Source organism: Hemiscyllium ocellatum (genome assembly GCF_020745735.1).
Source record: "Hemiscyllium ocellatum isolate sHemOce1 chromosome 27 unlocalized genomic scaffold, sHemOce1.pat.X.cur. SUPER_27_unloc_1, whole genome shotgun sequence".
Lineage (NCBI taxonomy): Eukaryota > Metazoa > Chordata > Chondrichthyes > Orectolobiformes > Hemiscylliidae > Hemiscyllium > Hemiscyllium ocellatum.
In genome coordinates this window covers 5,526,216-5,544,562 of record NW_026867476.1, presented here as the reverse complement: position 1 = coordinate 5,544,562, position 18,347 = coordinate 5,526,216, and the positions used below count along the sequence as shown (strand labels likewise).

At 45.0% G+C, this 18,347-nt stretch overlaps 1 non-coding gene across 1 annotated transcript; it reads left to right on the top strand.

Annotated features, from left to right (window-relative positions):
* Nucleotides 1-444: 444 nt before the first annotated feature.
* Nucleotides 445-516, top strand: trnaw-cca (transfer RNA tryptophan (anticodon CCA)). Its single transcript has one exon. It is a non-coding gene; the product is annotated as a tRNA-Trp (tRNA).
* The last annotated feature ends 17,831 nt before the right edge of the window (nt 517-18,347 follow it).

The window sequence follows — 18,347 nt, the reverse complement described above, 5'->3', positions numbered from 1 at the left end:
ACACACACCAAGCCTTGTTATCACATCGTCTGCTATTACACACTACCTATTGTTAGCTCCGAACAGTTCCCATTAACAGTTATTCACCCTCCCATGCAGATGGTTATCTACTCCTTTTTCTGTCCAACAGTTCTTCCCTCGCTTTGGGCTCTGTCCTCGTCTATCGTTTACTGCGTCCGCCTGTCTCCCACAATATCTCCTGCATATAAACCGATATTTTCCCAATCACCATCAGTTCTGTGGGAGGGTCACCTGCAACTACTGTTTTCTGTTTCTGATGTACTGCATCCGCAATTTATTTAGCTTTTTATTGAGAGAGAGTTGGAAATTGTTTCGAGAGACAGAACAGACAGGAACGGTTGATCTCCGTTGTTACTAAGACCATAATATCGTTGCAGTGCGCTCACTTCCCTTAACTATAAATAGAAGTGAGTGATTCGATGTGAGCTTGTGGCGCAACGGTAGCGCGTCTGACTCCAGATCAGAAGGTTGCGTGTTCAAATCACGTCAGGCTCAGTGAAGTTATCTTCTTGCATTTCAAATCATGAAAGGAGTACCCTCACTCTGGATATCTGTTGAGCCCAGTCTTCTTTCCGGAAAGTTTCGATCACACGTGAAGTTTTGCTGTCAGTTTTATCTGTGAGCACTGTGTCAGGGAGGTGGTGTGCCCAGTGTTTGGGTAAATGCTCAGCTCCCCCCAGTGTGAGAAGTCAAACACAAACTGTTCATCACGGGATTTAAACACACAGCCGCCTCCCTCTGGGCAGGTGCTTGGTGATAGCGCGGTGTGAAGAATATTATACCGATATTTTTTACAACGTAATCTAGAGATTCCCAGCTTTATGTTTCAAGGTAGCAGGAGATCCCAGCCCCTCCTGTTGTAGCAGAGTGACAGCAAGTTCAGATAGTTTTCCACCAACAGCAAATCATTTCCTCTCACTGGACACAGTTAAAGTGATATTTATTCAACAGCAGGAGCGGAAACCACAGTCTGACGGCCCCTCTCCACATTAACGGTGAGACTGAAGTTTATAAACTGTGTTAGTACAATCCAATGGCGGATATTTATTAGGTTCAAGCCACTTTTTGCCAAGTGTAGTTGAGCGGGAGGATGAAGCTATGTGAGACAGCGTGGGGAATTACTGCAGGGCCTCCTGCGCATGGGACACACCACAACTGATGTGTTTCATCTTCACCAGTTTATTCCCATCTCAGAGAAGAGAGGTTTGATGATTCGGATCCTAGCAGGCCGACGGAGAACAGGAGAAGTGCACTCAGACATTCAGAGGTTTGTCACCACATCGTGGCCCGTGTATCAGTATGGGGCAGTAATCTGCATCTACTGACTGGAAGCACAGCAAATTGGAGTGCTGGTGGGACTATCACACAGGAGAAAACGGCTTCGACAGATCAACTGGAGTGGCTCCCAATGCGCAACTCCGCTCACCTCAACTGAATAACTGTGAACACATTACTCCATGATTCAGTGACTCCGCTTTGAATCTGCATTGTGTCATTTACCTTCGAGAATGACGTAAAAACACCTTCATTGCTGCGATGGAGTATCCTGATGGGCAGAATATACCCGTTATCCTACTTTCCATGTTCTGTTGATCCAACTCGGATTTCACTCGGAATAACAAATGTGTGACAGCGCAGACTGAGGCCATGCGGCCCACCTTAGCTCTTCTGGCTCGACACTATATGTAAATAAGTGTCTCTATTTGTATCATTCTGTCGCCTTCTCCCTGTAAATCTGCACATTGTTACATTGAACATGCCCACCGAATTCCCTTTTGTGTCCATTGAATCTGTCTCTTTGTCACTGTCAGACAGCGACTTACTGACCCCACTCCCTGTGCGAAAACGGTCTTCCTAATGTCACTTTTACTTATTTTCCTGATGACTTTAAATCTCTACCGAATCGTTCTCGATCCTTTCAGGCCTGGGAGCATTTTCACTGCATTATTTCCTCTGTCTAGACCCCCCCATGACGTGGAAAACTTCAATCAGGCCAGCTTTCAGCCCTCTGTTCTCCAAGGAGAACTGCCCCAAACTTTCCAATCTCCCTTCATTGCTGACATTCCTCGTTCACTTTAACCTGTTCAGTGCTGTCCCCAATCACTTCACTTCCCCGCTTCCTGAAGTATCACCCTCAGAATTAAGCAGGACTCAGCTGTTTGTCCCGTCGTCAGGGACGGGCTCTCTCCACTGTTGGATAATTGAACCATTTTGTTTCTACGTGCAAGCTGTGCTGGTGGAAGGCAGAGCCCATTCTCTCTTCTGCTCTCTCGCACTATTACTTGGCGTAGGAGACGTCAGTTACGGTAATGCATAGGAAATGGGCAACTTTGAACTTGCTCGAAAGGTCTGCTATCGGAGAGACAGAAAGATGCTGTGCTGTCGGGACAGAGAGAAATGGACACCGGAGACTCTTCGCTCAGGTAAATTGGTATGAGTGCCTTCTTGTGCAGCCTGTTTGGTGTTCAGAATTTGCCTTGACACAGCAATCCTGCAGAAAGTCTTTTGTTACACGGGCGTCTGTTTCTTTACCGCAGGAAATGGACAAAAAACAGCAAGTCATGTATTTCAACTTCACCAGTTCATTGCCATCTGAGAGAAGAGGTTTCACACTTGAGATCAGAACACACCGACAGAGAACAGGACAAGACCACTCAGAGCTCCACAAGCGTGCCACCTCAACTGTGTAAATTTGACATGTGTATCGATCTGACATATTTAGTTCAGATACACGAAGCTTTGGGAAACAGATGAAAAGGTAAGGGGCAGAACAGAGCGCCGTTATAGGCGAAAGTTGCAAAAAGCGACCTTGACTGGATAGTGGGAGATAGCTTCGATCTATCGCCCACTGGCTTTGGGGCCCACCACACTCCCATTGCACCAGTGCACAGCCGGCTTTGCAAGGACGATATCAGCTTTTCCTCTGGCGTGCAGCATGCACGTTCGAGAATGACGTCAAAGATCTCTTCCACTGCTGCCGTGTCATTTTGTTGCGTTGACGTGTCGAGGTTGTGTAAATATAAACTTTGTTCAAATTCCCACATTCTGTTGGTTGAAGTGTGACTTCACTCATAGTCACACAATGTGTCGCAGCACAAGTTTCTGCTGCCTCTGCACAATGTGTCATTGAGTTCTTCTGCTCTTATCATTCTCTTGCCTTCCCCCTGTAAATCTATACATTGTTACATTGAACGTGACCACCGAATTCCTTTATGTGCCCATTGAATCTGCCTCTTTGTCAATGTCAGACAGGGGTTTACTGACCCCACTCCCTGTATGAAAACGTTCTTCCTCATGTCACTTTTACATCATTTCCTAATGAATCTGCCTAATCATTCTCGATCCTTTCAGGCGTAGGAGCATTCTCCCTCCATTATTTCTTCTGTCTAGACCCCTTATGACTTGAAAAACGTTAATCAGGCCAACTTTCAACCTTCTGTTTACCAAAGAGAAATGTCCTAACTTTCCAATCCACCTTCATTGCTGACATTCCTCGTTCACTTTAACCTGTTCAGCGCCGTCTGCAATCCCTTCACTTCCCCGCTTCCTGAGGTATCACCCTCAGAATTAAGCAGGAATGCAGCTGCAGGATTCACTCAGAGTCGGATTGTGAGGGCGAAATATCTGCAACACTTGTGTTCACTCTGAACAAATGTTTCCCTTCGCCGTGTTTTGGCTACTCTGTCCCATCCCCACTTCCGGCAGTCTGATCTTATTTAACGAAGCGGCCTTTTTGAGAAAATTGATCGGGCATTTGTGCACAAAGCAAGTTAAGCAAAAAAGGGGCTCGTCTGGGATTTCTCACAAATTCCCCTAACCAAACACCCGAAGCGAGAATCATACCCCTGAACCAATGAGCCACAGACTCTTGCAGAGCTTCTCTGGCCCAACCCCTGATACTGAGGCGCCCTCCCCTGAAGCAGTTGAGACTTGCTCAGTGTAAAATACATTCTGCATTGCTCCAAGAAATGCAAGCAGCAGAGGCTCCAGAACACTTGCTTCTCATTCTGTCTCCCTGCTCGCAGGACACTGCTGTTTGTCCCTTCCCCAGGAACCGGGCTCTCTCCGTTGGCCGATAATTAAACCATTTTATTTCTAAACTTTTCTCTGACGCCCGAGTGGCCAGTATCAAGCGTTGTCCTCATCAACATAGGGTACAGAGAACAGGAGAAGACCACTCAGACCTCCACGAGTGAGTCACCTCAACTGTGCACATTGGGCCGGTCTATCACTGTGAAATATTTACGTCGAAGTTTTTTGGGAAGCACATCAGAAGGCGAGGTGCACAACAGAGCGCCGTTATACGGGAAAGCTGCTAAAGACGACATAGAATGAATAGGAGAGAATGGTTTCCCATCCCCGACTTCTGGATTACGGTCGCAGCACGCACCCGTTGTGTCATTCTCCTACATTGCATGGCAGCTTTTCCACAGATGTATTCAGTTTTTTCACCTGGCCAGTGGCATATGCATGTTCGACAGTGACGTCAAAAGATCTTCACTGCTGTCGAGTCATATGCTGTTGTGCAGACATATCACTGCGTAATGTGTTCCCCATGTAAACATAAAAAGCCCTGAGCTTCCAGTTGCCTGCACTTTAACCCTGTTCCCTGACCAATATCAGTGTCTCAGGCTTGCAGTAGTGTTCCACCAAAGCTCAGCTCCAGCCTTATTTTCCACTTGGAGACCCTTTAGCCCTCCGGTCTTCAATATTGAGTTCAATAATGATAGGGCCTGAACTCCTCCACGTCCTTCACTCTCAACACCCCACACCCACCTCCCATTGTCCCAAGGCACTTTTCCCTGCAACCGCCGAATGTGTAACACCTGCCCATTTACCTGCTCCATCCTGAATATCCAAGGGCTCAAACATACCTGCCAGGTGAAGCAGCACTTTTGCCACAACCCAGTCTACTGTCTTCGCTGCTCACAGTGTCCTTTCCCCAACGTAGCATGAAGCATAAACTGGGTGACTGATTCGTAGAACATCTCGGTTCTGCCCGCAAAAAAGGTGCCCACCTGTTCCCTGGCCAACATCTCTGTCCAAAGCTTGCAGCAGTGTTCTAGCAAAACTCAGCTCCAAATGGAAGACCAAGGCCTCATTTTCCACTTGGAGACCCTATAGCCCTTGTTCAATAATGTTAGGGCTTGAACTCCCCCATTCCTTGACCCCTACCACACACATACGAGTCCTTGTTATCACATAGTCTGCTCAGACACACTACTTATTGTTAGCCACGAACGGTCTCCATTAACAGTTATTCACCCTCCCACACGGATCGTTATTCACTCCTTTGTCCCTCCTATTGTTCTCCCTCTGCGCTGGTCGCAAAGACAGCAATGTACAAGGAAGCCTCTGAGCCAGCTGTTTGTCCCATTCCCAGGAACCGGGCTCTCTCCACTGTCGGATAATTACACCATTTTGCTGTTGCGCAGAAGTGAGGAGGTTGTGTAAGTATAAACCCTTTCTAAATTCCCACCTTCCCTTGGTCGAACTGTGAGTTCACTCTGAATCACAGCGCAGACGGAGGCCCACCTTAACTCTGCTGGTTCTACACAAAAAAGTAAATGAGTGTCTCTATTCGTATCATTCTTTTGCCTTCTCCTTGTAAATGTGCACATTGTTACTTTGAACATGACCACTGAATTCCCGTTTGTGTCCATTGAATCTGCCTCTTTGTCAGTGTCAGTTAGGGATTCACTGATCCTAACCACTTCTTGTGCGTAAACGTTCCTCGTAATGTCACTTTTACTTATTTTCCTAATGCCTCGAAATCTCTGCCGAATCGTTCTCGATCCTTTCGGGCGTGGTAGTATCTTTACTACATTATTTCCACTGTCTGGACGCCTCATGACTTGGAAAACTTCAAACAAGGCGGCTTTCAAGCTTCTGTTCTCCAAGGAGAATAGTCCCAACTTTCCAATCTACCTTCATTGCTGACATTCCTCAAGCGCGGCACCATTCACGTCAACTTGTTCAACGCGATCTCAAATCATTTCACTTCCCCATCTGTACGTCAGACAGCCCAACCTCTTTTAACCAAGGTGCTTCTCGAGAAAATTAACCGGGCATTTTTGGCGCAAGTCAAGAAACTCGGGCTTGTCCTGAATTTGAACCCAGGACCTCTCGCAAGTCGGCGTAGTAGAAGACCCTTAGCGGGTATCATACCACTAGGCCAACGAACCACAGGCCACATGCTCGACAATGTCCTCAAAAGATCTTCACTGCTGTTGTGCAGACATATCGCCGATGTGCGAATATAAACTCTGTCTAAATTCCCACATTCTGTTTCTCGAACTGTGATTTCGCTCAGAATCACACAACTTCAAAAATTGCACTGCTCAAACTTTAACAAAGTGCTCATAAGAAATAATAAGCGAGCATCTGGAAGAATTTTTTCCAGAAACTTACCTGGGGAATTTCGGTTTGATGGGTCTTGAGCTTTAAGTAGAAGGAAGGGACAGCCTCGAGGCTGTTTGAAATGGAAATGTGTCCCCAAATACACTGACTGTGGTTGACCATCCCAGTGCAGGGCTGCCTGACCCACAGGGAGGTGTCTTTCATCAACTGTCCTTCAGGTTTCCAGCCGCGCCGTGACGTCATGGCGCAGGAGAGTGGGGAGGCGGAACTGCGGGAGACGGATCGGACCCGGTTGAGGGCCCTGTCACCACCAGGACTGGGAAACTACGTCGTGGAAACGAAGCGGAGACTGGATGACTGCTTCACAGAGCATCCGTGTTCTGTTTGCCAAAAGGACGGATTGTTATTCCCAATCGGTGATAACAAGTAGACAACAATTACATCAGACAACACTTGCTTTGCACTATCATGCTTCTGAATCTCATTTCCAGTTGAGCAAGTACCACTCAACTCCGGATCTCTTTATGTTCCTGGTGCATATATGGAGCAAACGACTGAATTCCAGAGCTGAGAGCGATTATCCTGTACGTTCAGGTTCCATTTGACAGACTACTTTATCAAGGAATCATAAACCTCGAGTCAATGGGCATCAGAAAATATTATCCTTTCTGCGATAGTGTGTATTTACAAATATCATGTCTTCTGACCTGAGTGGATCATAACAAGATGACTTTATTTAAGCTTGTACAACGTATGAGTCGAAGAATTTCGTTAAGTCTAGCTGGAAGACGTTACGATTTTCAGCTCAAAACTGCATATTAATACACCTTAGTTACATGCAATACTGGTGTAAAGTCTTTTTGGAGGAACTGACTGACATAAACAGGATGCTCTCAAATTTCGATAGGGATTACACTTCCATTCTAGGGTTGTGTGAAGCTTTGTAGCTTGGGCGCCGATTACCATAGCTCGCCGAGCTGAGAAGTGGATTTGCAGACGTTACATCCTCTGTCGAGGTGACATCTTCAGTGCTTTGGGAGCCTCCTGTGAAGCGCTGCTGTACTGTGTTTCCTGGAATTTATTTGATTCCATTCCTGCTGCTTCTGTTTGCCGGCTCTGGTTGTTCATTGCAGTGGTCTGTATATTGGGTCTAGGTCAATGTGGTTATTGATGGAGTCCGTGCATGAGTGCCATTTTTCTAGAAATTCTCTGTTTCATTGTACAATGGTCGTTGCGTTGTTCCAGTCGAATTTGCAGTCCTTGTCATGTGTCTGTGTGTGTATACTCGGGACAGCGTTTAATGGTGTTGATGGATTCCGATTGCTAGTCGCCTGCCTGTTTGTCCTGTATAATGTTTCGTACTGTCTTTGCATGGACTCTTGTAAACTATGTCTTTTTCCCACATGATGGGGAGACGGCCTTTTGTTCTGGTGAGTTGTTGTTTAGGCGTCGCTGTCGGTTTGTGGGCTGTCATGAATCCGAGATGTCGGGATGTCTGGCGGTTAGTTTGGAGTCGTTTTTTATATAAGATGAAGCGGTCCTTGTCCCGTTGTTTGTCTGCTCGGCATTTGTGGATGAGGTTGAGGTGATATCCGTTCCTGGTGAAGACTCTGTAGACGTGTTCTTCTTCACGTCGCAGACCGGGAGCGCTGCAGTGTGCCATCGCCCTTTTGAACATGGTCCTTATGCAGCTTCTCTGTGTTCCGGTTACTGTTGTAATTCAGGATCTGGTCTGTGTGTGTGTGTCTTTTCTTTACACTTTTGTAGCACATTCCCCGTTCTCTGTCCTTTCGACCATAAATCGTCAGCTTCCAGTTTCCTGTCACTTCAACCTCCCACTGTGTTCCCATGGCACCATTTCAGTCTCTAATCTGCTGCAGTGTTCCCACATGGCACAGCGCAAGCTGGAAGAGAGGAACCTCGTTTTCTATGGAGCCTTCAGGACCCAACACCGAGTTCAATCATCTTAGAACCTGTCCGCCTTCTTCCACGGTCTTTACCCACCCAGACATCCCATCTTCACCAAGCAGACAAACAACGGGACGAGGACATGCCACGACCCAACACGTTAACGTCTCAGAACTAATAGCCAGACATCTCCGACCACATGACAGCCCATAAACAGACAACAACTCACCAGAACAAAAGACCCAACCTCATCTTGTGGAAAACAAATGTAGTTTACAAAATGCCATGCAAAGGCTGCACGAAAACTATACAGTACAGGGGAAGCAGGCAAGCAACTAGTAATCCGTAACCATGAGCACCATCTACCCATTAAACACTGTCTCTGGTACCCACACAAACACAGACGACAAGGACTACAAACTCGACTGGGACAACACAACGGTCAGAGTACAACTGAACAAAGGACAGCCAGAGAAATTCAACAAACACGGCACTCACCCACGGACTCCACCAATAAACACGTTGACATTTACCGATCACTGCAACGAACAACCAGAACCGTCAAACAAAAGCACCAGAAGCAGAACCAAATAAATTCCAGAAGACACAGTACAGCAGCGCTTCACAGGCGGCTCCAAAGCACTGAAGATGGCACTTGGACAGGGGATGTTACGTCTGCATATCCACTTCCCAGCTCGGCTACAAAGCTTTACGCAAACCTTGAACAGAAGTGTAATTCCTGTCGAAATTTGAGAGCGTCCCTGTTTTTGTCAATCAGTTCCTGCAAACAAAAACTTTATTTTACATTAATATTGCATGTCACTATTTTGACGGAAAGGTGTACTAATATTAAGTTTTGTGCTGAAAATGGCAGAGCGTCTCCAGGCTAGACTTACGGACTTCTTCCACACAAGCTTAAATAAAGTCACCTTGTTATGATCTACTCAGGTCAGAAGGCTTGATATTTGAAATTACTTACTATCGCAGAAAGAATAATATTTTCTGATAGCCATTTACTCGAGGTTTATGATTCCTTGATACGGTAGTCTGTCAAATAGAACCTTAATGTGAGGGATAATCGCTCACAGCTCTGGAATTCAGCTGATTATTTCATGTTTGCACCAGGAAAATAAAGAGATCCGGAGTTGAGTGATATTTGCTCAACTGGAAGTGAGATCAATGAGCACGATATTGCAAAGCTAGTGCTGCCTGATGTAACTGTTGTCTAGTTGTTATCACCGATTGGAAATAACAATCCATCTTTTTTGGCGAACAGAATATGGATGCTCAGTGAAGCAGTCACCCAGTCTGCACTTCGCTTTAACCAGGTCCGACCCATCTCCCGCAATTCTGCTTCCCCACTCTCGTGTGCCAAGGCAGCACAACGCGGCTGGAAGACTTGGGGACAGTTTATTAAAGAAACCTCCCTGTGGGTCAGGGCAGCCCTGCACCGGGAAGCACTGGGATGGCTAACCACTATCAGTTTACATGGGGAACACATCTCCACATTACACAACCTGGAGGCAAGCTTCCCTTCCTTCTATTTAAAGTTCGAAACTCATCAAACCGAAATTCCCCAGGTAAGTTTGGAAAAATTTCTCCCGGATGTTGGCTAATTCTTTCTGTGAACACTGTGTTTCCGTTTGAACATGGTGATTTTTGAAATTGTGTGATTCTGAGCGAACTCACAGTTGGAAAAGCAGAATGTGGGAATTTAGACAAAGTTAAATTTGCACAATGGCGGTATGTCTGCGCAACAATATATTACACTACAGCAGTGAAGACCTTTTGACATCAATCTCGAACGTGCATGCCACAGGACAGATGAAAAGCTGAATACTTCTCTGGAAAAGCTGCCGTGCAGCATAGCAGAGTGGCACAGCGGGAGCGCGCTGGGCCCATAACCGAGAGGTCGCTAGATGGAAGCTATCCTCGCGATGCTGTCTTTAGCAGCTTTTCACTACACTGGTGCTGCGTTCTGGGTCTTGCCTTTGAAGATGCGAACTAAATATCTCATAATGTTATACTGGCCCAACATAGGAAGTTGAGGTGACACACATTTGGTGTTCTTCTGCTCTCTGTACCCTTTGTTGAAGAGGGCAATGCTTGTCCCCTGGCCACTCGGGTGTTAGAGAAAAAATTATAAACAGAATAGTGTAATTATCTGCCAGTGGAGATAGCCCGGGTCCTGGGAGACAGAATGAGAAGCAGATGTTCTGGAAACTCTTTGCTGCATGCAATTCTTGGAGGAGTGTAGAGTGTATTCCATATTGCTACTTGGAGAGGTGAGAGGGCCCCACAGTGTATGGCTTGTTGGTCTAGGCATATGATTCCCCCTTGGGTCCTTCCACCGTGCAGACATGTGAGAGGTTCCGCGTTCAAATCGTCGATGAGCTCACGCATCTTAATTTGACTTGTGCAGAAATGCCCGAACAATTTTTTCAAAAAGGAGCTTCGTCAAAAGAGACCGCACTGCCTGAAGTAGGGATGGGGCAGAGCTACCATTGAGAAGGCTTTCAGTATACTTACCTTTCATGTTCAGACCAACGTGTTGGAGTAGGGACAGTATGATGAGATTGTATGGGACCCTGGTAAGGTCTCTTCTGGAGTACTGCATCTAATTCTGGTCGTCCTGTTATAGGAAGGATATTATTAAACCAGAGAGAGTTCAGAAGAGATTTGCAGGATGCTACTAGGAATGTAAGGATAGAGTTATAAGGAGAGCCTGCATAGGTTGGGATGTCATTCACAGGAGCGTAGGGATGTCATTCACAAGACTTTGGACTTCAGAGAGCTGTATAAAATCTTGAGGACTATAGATCAGGTCAACTGAAAGTGTCCTTTCCCTAGGATGGAGGATTTCAAGACTAGCGGGCGTTTTTTAAGGTGAAAGGAAATAGATTTAAAACATATTTTTTCAAGAGTCATGAAGAACTTTTTTTTTACTCAGTGTTTCATCTGTGGATGAAGTTCCAGAAAAGGTGGTGAATGTGGGTCCAGTTACAACCTTTAAAAGACATTTGGATAAGTACATAAATAGGAAAGATTTAGAGGGATATGGGCCAATTGCAGGCAGACGGAATTACTTTCCATTCAGAACATGATGGGAATTGACTGATTGGACCGAAAGGTCTGTTTCCATACTGTCTGACTCGATGACGCTATGTGATTGAAATTTACAGAATACTGAGCGGTCTGGATAGAGTCAATGTATAGAAAATGTTTCATCGCATATGAGATAATAGAACCTGAGGGCACAGCCTCAGAATGAAGGAATTCCTCCTCACCTCAGGTCAAAAGGATCATCTCTGTGCCCTCAGAATGAAGAGATGATCCTTTTGACCTGAGGTGAGGAGGAATTCCTTCACTCTGAGGCTAATGATTCTGTGGTACTCATTGCTGTAGGCGGCTGTGGTTACCAAGTCAGTGAATGCACTTATCACAGTGATAGAGAGAGTCTTGACTGGAGAGGCCAGAAGGTAGAAACATATCACTCACAATCAAATGGAGGAGAAGACTCGAAGGATCAAATACTCTGATAATGTTCCTATATCTTATGATCTTATGGATATTATGGGTGACTTCAATCTGCACATAGATTGAGCAAAGTAAATCAGTAATAGGAGACATTCCTGGAGTGTAGATGAGGTTTGTTTTTTGGATCGATACATTAAGGACCCAAATGGAGGACAGGTCATCTTTGACTGCATACAGTATAATGACTGGGAGTGGGTAGGTTCAGCTGGGTGGATGAATGGTTCGTGACGCAGAGTGACACCAACAGCGCGCGCTCGATCCCTGTACTGGCTGAGGTCACTATGAAGTCCTATATTCTTAACCTTACTCCTTGCCTGAGGCATGGTGACCAGAAGGTTAAAGCGCCATCTCTCTCTTCCTCTAGTGAGAGAGCAGTCCGATGATGTTCTGGGACTGCGGCAACTTTAATTTCAAACTTTTAATTGTGTAATGAGACGGTATGCGCTGTTGAAGGGCTTATGCCCAAAATGTCAATTCTGCTGCTCTTCGGATGCTGCCTGACCTGCTGTACTTTTCCAGAGCCACACTCTCGATTTTGACACTTCCTACCAAAGTGCATGACCTCAAACTCCCGACATGAAACTGCATCTGTCAATTTTTTTCCCGCTCACTCAACAGATCTAAATCTCTTGGCAGATTTCCACGTCTTCATCACAACATGCCCTCCTTCTTATTGTGTACCGTCAGCAAAATTGGGCACATTTCACTCTGCCTCTTCCTCCAAGTCATTAATACAGAGATAAATAATTGAAGTCCTATCGTTGATCATTCTTGAACTTCACTAATTATATCTTTCCAACTTGAAAAATACCCAACAATCCCGAGCCTGTGTCTTCTGTTAAATAAACAATGGGCAGTCCATGTATTACCCAAAACATCCTGCTATTTCTTCCTTTACAATGGTGTCTAGTTTTGTTTCCAAATGATAAGATAAGATATTGGAACAAATGTAAGTCATTTGGCCCTTCAGGTCTGCTACACGTTTTAATGAGATCATAAATTATTTGGTTCGTCCTCAACTTCATTTTTTTTGCCTTGTCCCCTGGCACTTGATTCACTCAGTGACAAAATATTTGTCTATCTCAGCGTTGAATATACCCAGCCTTGACAGCCTTGTGTGAAAAAGATTGGCTACCTTCTGAAAGACAGAACATCCTCCGCATCTGTTTCTTAAATAGGCAACCCCTTCTTCTGAGATTAAACCCTCTGAACCGACATTGTCCGGGCTGTATATCAGAGTAGAAGAAACCCTGATATTTCAATATTGCGACAGCACGGTGCTGATCCCTTCTGCGAATTAAATGAAACACCCACAAAAGCTCACCTCGCCTCACAATCTGTTAAAGTATGAGTGACACAAAAGAAAAAAAATGTATACTTGAACTCAAAAAGTGAACATTAAACAACACTATTTACAGCTCCAAGCCTCCTCTCTCTAAACTGTTTGTTATATGCCTCCAACGTTACAACAATATATTGTTACAATAGCCACCTGTAATAAAATTACATCAAATTAATTTCAAAACCACACAGTGGATGTCATTTATGGCATCCTGCATCTCCTGGTTGAAGATATCCCTGGGTTGTCTTCTATCATAATACTGCAATACTGTCATGGTAGGGCATTTTATCATTCCAAACATAGACTGGGACTGCCATAGTGTTAAGGGTTTAAATGGAGAGGAAATTGTTAAGTGTGTACAAGAAAATTTTCTGATGCAATATGTAGATGTATCTACTAGAGAAGGTGCAAAACTTGACTTACTCTTGGGAAATAAGGCAGGGCAGGTGACTGAGGTGTCAGTGGGGAAACATTTTGGGGCCAGCGACCACAATTCCATTAGATTTACAATAGCGATGGAAAGGATAGACCAGATCTAAAAGTTGAAGTTCTAAATCGGAGAACTGCCAATTTTTAAGGTATTAGGCAAGAACTTTCAAAAGCTGATTGAAAGCAGATGTGCGCAGGTAAAGGGTCAGCTGGAAAATGAGAAGCCTTCGGGAATTAGATAACGAGAATCCAGATAAAATATATTCCTGTCAGGGTGAAAGGAAAGGCTGGTAGGTATAGGGAATGCTGGATGACTAAAGAAATAGAGGGTTTGCTTTAGATTACTTACAGTGTGGAAACAGGCCCTTCAGCCCAACAAGTCCACACCGACCCACCGAAGCGCAACCCACCCATACCCCTACATTTAACCCTTACCTAACACTATGGGCAATTTAGCATGGTCAATTCACCTGACCCGCACATCTTTGGACTGTGGGAGAAAACCGGGGCACCCAGAGGAAACCCACACAGACACGGGGAGAACGTGCAAACTCCACACAGTCAGTCGCCTGAGTCAGGAATTGAACCCAGCTCTCAGGCGCTGTGAGACAGCAGTGCTAACCACTGTGCCGCCCAATAGAAGGAAGTGCATGTAAGGTATAGACAGGAGAGATCGAGTGAATCCTTAGAAGAGTATGACGGCAGTAGGAGTATATTTGCGAAGGGAATCAGGAGGGCAAAAAGGGAACATGAGATAGCTTTGGCAAATAGAATTAAGGAGAATCCAAAAGGTTTTTATAAATACATTAAGGACAAAATGGTAACGAGGGAGAGAATAGGGCCCCTCAAAGATCAGCAAGGCAACCTTTGTGTGGAGCCGCAGAAAATAGGGGACTATCAGTATTTACTGTGGAAAAGGACATAGAAGATATAGACAGTAGGGAAATAGATGGTGACACCTGGCAAAATGCCCATATTACAGAGGAGGAAGTGCTGGATGTCTTGAAAGGCATTAAGGTGGATAAATCCCCAGGACCTGATCAGGTGTACCCTAGAATTCCGTGGGGCGTTAGGGAAGTGATTGTTGGACCTCTTGCTGAGATATTTATGTCATTGATAGTCACGGGAGAGATGCCGGAAGACTGGAGGTTCGCTAACGTGGTGCCATTGTTTAAGAAGGGTGATTAAGACAAGCCAGGGAACTATAAACCAGTGAGCCTGACGTCAGTGGTGGGCAAGTTGTTGGAGGGAATCCTGAGGGGCAGGATGTACATGTATTTGGAAAGGAAAGGACTGATTAGGGATAGTCAACATGGCTTTGTACGTGGGAAATCATGTCTCACAAACTTGATTGAGTTTTTGAAGAAGTAACAAAGAGGATTGATGAGAGCAGAACAGTAGATGTGATCTATATGGACTTCAGTAAGGCGTTTGACAAGGTTCCCCATGGGAGACTGATTAACAAATTTAGATCTCATGGAATACAGGGAGAACTAGCCATGTGGATACAGAACTGGCTCAAATGTAAAAGACAGAGGGTGGTGGTGGAGGGTTGTTTTTCAGACTGGAGGCCTGTGACCAGTGGAGTGCCACAAGGATCGGTGCTAGGTCCTCAACCTTTTGTCATTTACATAAATGATTTGGATGTGAGCATAAGAGGTACAGTTAGTGAGTTTGCCAATGACACCAAAATTGGAGGTGTAGTGGACAGCAAAGAAAGTTACCTCAGATCTGGACCAGATGGGCCAATGGGCTGAGAAGTGGCAGATGGAGTTTAAATTAGATAAATGTGAGGTGTTGCATTTTGGGAAAGAAAATCTTAGCAGGACTTATAAACTTAATAGTGAGATCCTTGGGAGTGTTGCTGAACAAAGAGACCTCGGAGTGCAGGTTCATAGCTCCTTGAAAGTAAAGTCGCAGGTAGATAGGATAGTGAAGGCGTTTGGTATGCTTTCCTTTATTGGTCAGAGAATTGAGTACAGAAGTTGGGAGGTCATGTTGCAGCTGTACAGGACATCGGTTAGGCTGTTGTTGGAATATTGCATGCAGTTCTGGTCTCCTTCCTGTCGGAAAGTTCTTGTGAAACTTGAAAGGGTTCAGAAAAGATTTACAAGGATGATGCCAGGGTTGGAGGATTTGAGCTATAGAGAGAGACTGAACAGTCTGGGGCTGTTTTCCCTGGAGCGTCAGAGATTGAGGGGTGATCTTATAGAGGTTTACAAAATCATGAGCGGCATGGATAGGATAAATAACCAAAGTCTTTTTCCAAGAGGTGGGGGAGCCCAGAACTTGAAGGCATAGATTTAGGGTGAGAGGGGAAAGAGACCAAAGGGGCACGTTTTGCACACAGAATGTGGTACGTGAATGGAATGAGCTGCCAGAGGAAGTGGTGGAGGCTGGTACAACTGCAGCATTTAAAAGGCATTTGGATAGGTATATGAATAGGAAGGGTTTGGACAGGTATGGGCCGGGTGCTGGGAGGTGGTACTAGACTGGGTTGGGATATATAGTCAGCAAGGATGGGTTGGACCGAAGGGTCTGTTTCCATGATGTACGTCTCTATGACTCGATATAAAAAGACACCTTTGATCGAAAATGTTTTGAATGGCATAATTTCTCTAGATGGCAGTTAGTCTCTCTGGCTAATTCTCAAAATTCCTGTTTCTTTATATCCCAAACATTGGATCATCTAATTGGTTTGATGTTGGCAAACCAGTAAATTAAAACTTGATTAGGTGTTAGGTGGGGCATAATTTAAATTGAGTGGTTGTCAACATAGCAACCAAAATTCAAATATTTGTTCCTTAGTCAGGTTTGGCGTCTCTGTGGCTCAATCGATTAGCCTGTTTGTCTGTTAATCGAGCAGTTGGTGGTTAGAGATGCTACCGGGACGTTGCTCTTACTCCAGCAGCTTTCTTTGCACAGTTCCGTGTTTTTAATGGGGCCAGGAAAGTGCTCGTCAAACTGAAATCTTTTCCACTGTGGAAGCACAAAGGGGTGTCTATATTGTTTTTAACCCTGTATTGTTTTAAGGTCGGGCTTCAATTTTTACAGAGCAGCGAGGACAGAAGGTGGACTGACGCGAGGCCTGCCGGGAAGGGTAAGTTTTCCCACTTCCAAAGAGAACTGTGGGAATGTGTCCACAAAATGGAAATTCCTCATCCCTGGACATGATGCAAGACGTACAATTGGGAAGAGATTTTGGCAAAATATTGTCAGTTAGGAAATGGAAAAATGTTCATGAAGCAAAACAGAAATCCCAGTCTCCAGCTTTGTGAACATTTAGAAAGTCTTTGGGAAGCGGATTTAGATGAGAATGAAAGATGAACCGTCCGACTGAGCAGAGACAGTCCAGACACCGTCCCCTTGTTGAAGAGGCCGGGAGATTGACTCTGATGTTCTCGGGACATGAACTGATCTGAGACATTGAAAGAATTCTCGTTCATGCACATCAGGAATTCAAACCCCTTCTCGCCTCCGAGCCAATGAGGGAACTCGGGAACAGGCAAAACACTGAAAGGCTCGAAAGGCGACGGTCCCGGAGGAAGAAAGCTAGTTCCTCGTGACATGGATGTGTCTGCAGAGGGTGGGATCAGACTGTCCCCGGTGTCTCCACAATGAATGTCCCAGGCATTATTAAGGAAAAGTAAAAGTGATAGACGACAATTGTAATTCTCGGCGGGGCCGGCTGAATTATGAATTCACTAATAGCCTCCCCAAAGAAAGTGCGAGTGCTGTGTCGGTGTCAGTCTCTGTGGCGTAATTGGTCAGCACGTTCGGCTGTTAACCGAATGGTTGGTGGTTCATAACCACGCAGGGATGTAGTGCTCTTCGTTCTTACTCCAAACACTTTCTTGACTGTGGAGTTCTGGGTTTTTAATCGGCTCCGGAAGACGTTCCCCAAAGGGAAATCTTAATCACTGAGGAAGCACAAAGGGATCTCTGAATTAATTTAATGTCTAACGTAAAAGACTGCCGATGCTGAGAATACCAGACAAAAAGAGAAACTGCTGGAGAAACTCAACATGTTTGGCAGTACCTGTGGGAGAAAACGGAGTTCTGTAATGCTGTCTCTAATTGTCCCCTTCATTCCTTCAGATCTAGGTTTCGCTCACAGAGCTACTGCAGAACTGTTACCAAATACTTTTACCAATCTATGTCCATCTTATCGATTGGATTAGCATCATTAACACTTCTCATGAAAAAAAAAGTCGAGAGACTTTTCATCGCAATTTTCTGTGAACAGTTCTACACTTGCTTTCCGGAATCAACCCAAAATTTCTTGAAGTGGCTCCTCATTTTAACCAGTATGACCTTTTCTCACATGTTCCATAGCACCCACGTTTAAATGACTGTCCCGTCAGTGTCGAATTAATTGACACAAAGTTTCCACATGGCACAACAAAAGGATGTAGTAATGGAGATGTAAAGGCAACGTGGTGTGTCAGAATGAATTGTGAATGGGATATTAGATATTGTGGATGCAAAGTAAAGATAATCAGGTTGTGTTGGTGTTGACCTCTATCACACTTTCAGAAGCCACCAAGACCTGATAGGACTTCCCAGCATTTTCCAGTTTTTTTTTCACAATAGCCTTTGCGTCTGCACTTGTTCTTAGAACAGAAGGGATCAAAAGGTGGGGAAAACGCAGGAACAGTTACTTCTTTCAGTCTTGTGTCTCCCAGCTCTGATTCTCCATTTGTGGTTTTGTGAAAACAGTTTAATATTGGATTTTAATGATAAAATTAGA